Source organism: Rhagoletis zephyria, unplaced genomic scaffold, assembly GCF_001687245.7.
Source record: "Rhagoletis zephyria isolate East Lansing unplaced genomic scaffold, Rhagoletis_zephyria_1.1 Rzeph_scaffold_09764, whole genome shotgun sequence".
NCBI lineage: Eukaryota > Metazoa > Arthropoda > Insecta > Diptera > Tephritidae > Rhagoletis > Rhagoletis zephyria.
The window spans coordinates 270-5,677 of record NW_016166842.1 but is presented as its reverse complement, the minus strand read 5'-3'; the positions used below and the strand labels follow the sequence as shown (position 1 = coordinate 5,677).

Genomic DNA, 5,408 nt, shown 5'->3' with positions numbered 1-5,408 from the left:
ATATCGAAAAACTTAAGTGGATCTCCAGTTTTTTATAAAAAAATTTCTCTTCAATTGTATAAATAACTTTTAGATGATAGAACCGGATTACAGAAAAGTGTGCCAGGGAGTGACTTTTTTCGTTCAAGCTAAATGCAAAGCAATATCGTCCAATTGGAGAGTCCTCAAAAGGATTTCCCAGGATATGTTAAAGACTATTGCATTTACCTACAGTCAATTTTCACATAATGGAATTAACTAAAATATTTATGTATATCTAAAAACTTATTGCACATCCCCTACTTTCATATAACGGCAGATTTAGAAACCGCGAAAAATTTTCAAGACTGCATAAATGGACTTAAAACTTCTCACCCTAATGGTATTATGTTAATGTATGTATATGTATACTTATATGCTGGAAACTACTATTAACTTATCAAACGATTCCTAATCTTTCAAAATACATGTTTGACCTCATTCACCACGATCTTGAAAACTGACCAAATCTAAATATAAACATTCGAAAACATTACAACGTTTGAAATAAATCTCGTTTCACTTTTTTGAATTTTTCACTTGGTTGCTGAAGTAATGAAGAATTGAAAATTCATAAGGGAAATTAAAGTTTTTGTAAGTTTTATCTTAATATCTTAAAAACTTGTAAACTTATTGAAAAATGATNGATCTTAATACTTGTTAACTTGTAAAACTTGTAAACTTATTGAAAAATGATAAATGAACGTGAGATACTAAATTTAATAACCCTTAATTTGATATATCGTCCTGTTTAGAACAATTAACGCATTCCATAGATATTACAAGCCAAAGTTTAATTTTGAAAATTCATACACTTTGATTCAATTGCGCGGGCTAAAGATAAGTTGTAAATTAATCTTTCGTGGCCAATAACAATTGGCTTAGACCTAAGACANGCAATTAACACATTCAATAGATATTACAAGCCAAAGTTTAATTTTGAAAATTCATACACTTTGATTCAATTGCGCGGACTAAAGATAAGTTGTAAATTACTCTTTCGTGGCCAATAACAATTGGCTTAGACCTAAGACATCATAATATTANCCGTGACCAATAACAATTGGCTTAGAGCTAAGACATCATAATATTACTATTACAATACGGTTAAATGCCTTTTATTTTCCCTCATACAAAATCGACCCAGCCTAATGCTTATGTTGCAATGAAGTCATAACAAAAAATTACAATAAAACTATTAACATTAAAGGTAGCTTTTATTTAGAAAAGAGCAAATAAGTTCAAAGTTTTTCTTTAGATCAAAAGTAAAACAAATAAAAAATCACTGAAAATTCACGTCTGTTTTTATTTTAACTTTTTTATACTTTATTGCATTTTTCCTGACTTTTTTTCGGATTTGAGTAGTGCTCTTGCCGTCGTAGCCAAGTGCTTAGACGTGCCTATTGCAACTTCTAGTTCCAGCAACATCAAAAAGGAGTTTTCAAATAGCGGTCGCCCCTCGGCAGACACTGGCAAACCTCAGAGTGAACTTCTCCCATAAAAAGCTTCTTCGGAGCTGGAGTAAGAGTGTAGATCTCTCAATTTACGGGTTTTTACCTTAAAATGAAAAAAGCCTTGAAAACTTCGAAAAACCCAAAACATTTATTAAGAGGTTAGTGCAATAAAAAAAATCCGGTCTATTCGATATTCGAAAAATCAAGATTAAGAAAAACGCTTATTGATATCAGAAAAAAAAACGGTGGAAACCGGCTTTGAAAAATCGAGTCAATCACCCGACAATATATCTAAAATGGCGTATTTTTACTAAATGTAGATACTTCCAAATTAAAAAGGCACTCAAAAAAGTATACCTACTTTTCCATCACTGATATGTATGTGCTATATACATATGCATATACCCATACATAATTATGTAGATATCTGTGCCTATGTCCCTTTTTAACAATCGTTTTTTCTTTTTTAATTGAAAATGGTGCATATATATCACATTATAAAAATAATTTCATGGTTAAATAATGGCCTTCCTTGTTAAAAAAAAAAATTGACTTCCAAATGACCTTGCTCCCAAAAAAATTTCGCAACTGTGGGAATTAATTTAAATCATAAGCTCTGAGGAAACCAAAATATTTTCTTTTTTCGCATATGGCGGCACATACATATGCATAGATTTACATATATAGATACTAAATACATATAAAAACATGTGTATTAAATTATACATACATATGTAGTATATCTAATTGCTGGTATTTGGCGCCGAGCATTCCCATAGTAAATGGAATTTCGTTTATGAGAACAATTTTTGCGTCACTTTAAAATATTTTGAATTATTTTTAGAATGCTCACGCTTTCAAAAGTAAACTATACCTACGCACATACTACTAAGTAGTTACATATATGTATACAATTTTAAACGTGCATGTGGAAGCTGTTGTATAGCATAGTTGTGCAAGAATGTCCTACGGAAGGTACTATCAATGACCTTTTATCATGCTTAAGGTCATAATCTCCAGGTATGTATGTGTGTATATCATTGCGCCGCCACACAGGCTGTATATAAATTTGTAGTGGCACGAGTAGACCACCAAAAGGCAAGAACAAGGTGACATTGACATAACCAATTCAATCGAAGAGGAGAAAATGCGTACGTACATATCTAAGGATATATATATGTATGGATATGGATATACTTACATACATATGTACCAAAATATAAATATGCATATTTGTAAATACATATTTATATATGTTTGTACTTAAATATGTATACACTCTCAACCTAATTATTACAATTGCAACTTTTAGTAGCGATTATGAAATTGCCGGTATTATGTTTTAACGGTTTAAATTGAGTTTGTATGGGAAAAGGTATATTAATTATTGTATTGTAATTTACTTACTGCCTAAAATACTGCCGCTTGCAGGAACTTCGTTGGCCATTTTTAATTTTGCACTTTATTTCCTATAAAGTTGTTTTTTCAGTAGGTAATATTTAAAAAATGCGTTTTTATACCAAACTTTTCTAATAGAAAATTCGTCACTTCCTTAAAATATTCAAGCATCCTCTGAATGCAACTTTATTCATTTCTTTTTCACTGACTTCGAATAGTTTCACAAACTCCAACTAGCTGCCAACCAACAGTGGAGCTCTTTTTCGTATCCCGGTTTCCCGTCAATGGCGGCAAGTTAGAAGCTACACGCGCGACTGCTATACACAAACTGAGTGGTCTCTCTGTGGCGCGCCCAAGTTTTTGTTTGGTAAATTGTACGAGAATCTCCAGACAGCGGCCGGCCGGTCGGCAGCTTTGCCGATTCGCTGCTGCCTAGCTGTGATAACTGCGCGGGAGCTATCTTTTACGCCTTCGCCGCTACCTCCACTTCCAACATCAACAAACAATTTCAAACAATGTTATAACTTCTTTCCCTCCCGTACCCCTCCACTTTCTGATGGTTCAACGCTTTTTTGAATATTTGGTATCTGACAGTTCCGGCGTCACAACAATTTGATGTTGGATAGCTGCGCACACATATGTACATTGTACCTATATGGATTTATATATAAGTATATGTATGTTTATACCCTGCAGGAAATTGCGCTAGTTCAGAACTAGCTCATTAAGAGGCGGTGCTGGTTCTCGATCTATCCCAACGCAATGCTATCAACTGTCTCTTTTTACATGGCGATGTTCTACGAAGTGGAAATTGTCACCTCTACAGAACTTTGGAACTAGTTCTGAACTAGTGCGATTTATTTTATGAGGAAAAATTTTTAAACCAAATTACTGGATATTTTTTCTTTTCTGAACTTTTTACGTTTTGGACAGATCTGCGACAATACGTTTTTTATGAAAAAAATTTGATTATCAGAATTTTTGATATTTTTTAATTTTTTCTGTTCTTTTACAGATCGCATTTTATTTACTTTTTTTTATTCTTTTAATTTATTTGTATTAAATTTGATCATTTTCTCTTAAGCGGAACTCAACAATTTAAATTTATTAAATCTGAAAATTATAACCGCCTCCACCGCGATTTGAACTCGCGACCAACGATGTTGGAGTCGGAGGTCTTCCCTCTGAGCTATTTTAGTATTGTACGAGAAGTGAGAATTTGTGCATTAACTTCTCTACAGAGCGCAACTAGCAAACCAAAAGTTTCCCTCTCTGCAGCCGTTTTGGACTAGAATGAAACTAGTTCATAGTTTTTCTCTTTTTACTTGTAAAATAAACATTTCTAAAATAAATCGGCACTACACACGTTAAAGGCCCGCTAGTCTTTTGACGGCGAAAAAAGGCGCGTAAAAAAATTTTGCGAAAAAAGATGCTTATGAAAAACTTCGGCGAAGTATGTTAAGAGTCTTTGACGCTGAAGTTTTTTGTATGCGTCGTTTTTCGCCGTCAACTTTTGAGCTTGCGCCTTTATTCGTGTCTAGTGACGAAATGCATTTTTTGATTATTTTTCGGTTTTTGTCTTTTTTAGTGCCTTCTTTTGCCTTTATTGCAATTTCTGGTGTCTTTTCCTGCCTATTTCGCCTTCTTTTCTTTTGCCATTTTTATAGGTTTTTAGGTCCTAAAAATAATGGATGTAATGGATAATGTAAATAACATACTTTTCAGGTGAGTGCGTGTCAAAAAGTCCGTTGGTTTACACTGCAAACATATTAAACATTTTATAAATCGGTCAATACACATATACCTACACAAGAACCGCATTAACAAAAAACCGATTATACTCAACATATATTTTTTTACAGCATTTATACCCCTGTCTTTATAGCGCACTCGATAAAGTCGTATGTAAAAGTCATATATGTAATACTCACGATTGAGAGAATACAAAGGTTGCGCCGATCTCGGACCGCTATTCCTCTCTTAACGAATTTGACAGAATAGTTGTTTGCATGACGTCACACTGGTGCAACTTGTTTACGTTTTCCTTGCAACATTTTTTCTTCTTCTTCCATTCTTGCTCACGTTTTGGCATTTCTCTCTCGCAATTGCACCAGTGTGACGTCACACAAAAGTTATTCTCAAAAATCCTCTCTGATCGGCGCAATCTTGTATTCTATCATTCTTGTGTAATACTTCTATATTGGCAGTAAGCTATCTTCTCAATGTGTAAGCATTCCGAAATCAAAGCGAGACAGTCTAGTACCGTTTTTATACCCGAGCGCACTTGTGCACAAGGGTATTATAACTTTGTTCACATAACGGTTGTTTGTAACAGGCAAAACGAATCGAGATAGATATAGACAAATGTATACATAAATGATCAGAATGAAAAGAGAAATCGATTAAGCGGTGACTGTCTGTCCGTCCGTCCGTCCGTCTGTGCACACGAAAACTCGAGTAAAAATTGAGATATACATGCATCGGTCGTAGGACGGATGGTATTGAAAATGGGCGAAATCGGACAATAACCTCGCCTAC

General features: G+C 33.9%; 1 long non-coding RNA gene across 1 annotated transcript; it reads right to left on the bottom strand.

Moving 5' to 3' along the window:
• Positions 1-1,457: 1,457 nt before the first annotated feature.
• Positions 1,458-3,232, bottom strand: LOC108376007 (uncharacterized). Its single transcript, XR_001849221.1, has 2 exons — positions 2,880-3,232; positions 1,458-1,575 (listed from the first exon to the last, which is right to left on the bottom strand). It is a non-coding gene; the product is annotated as an uncharacterized LOC108376007 (long non-coding RNA).
• Between the last annotated feature and the right edge of the window lie 2,176 nt (positions 3,233-5,408).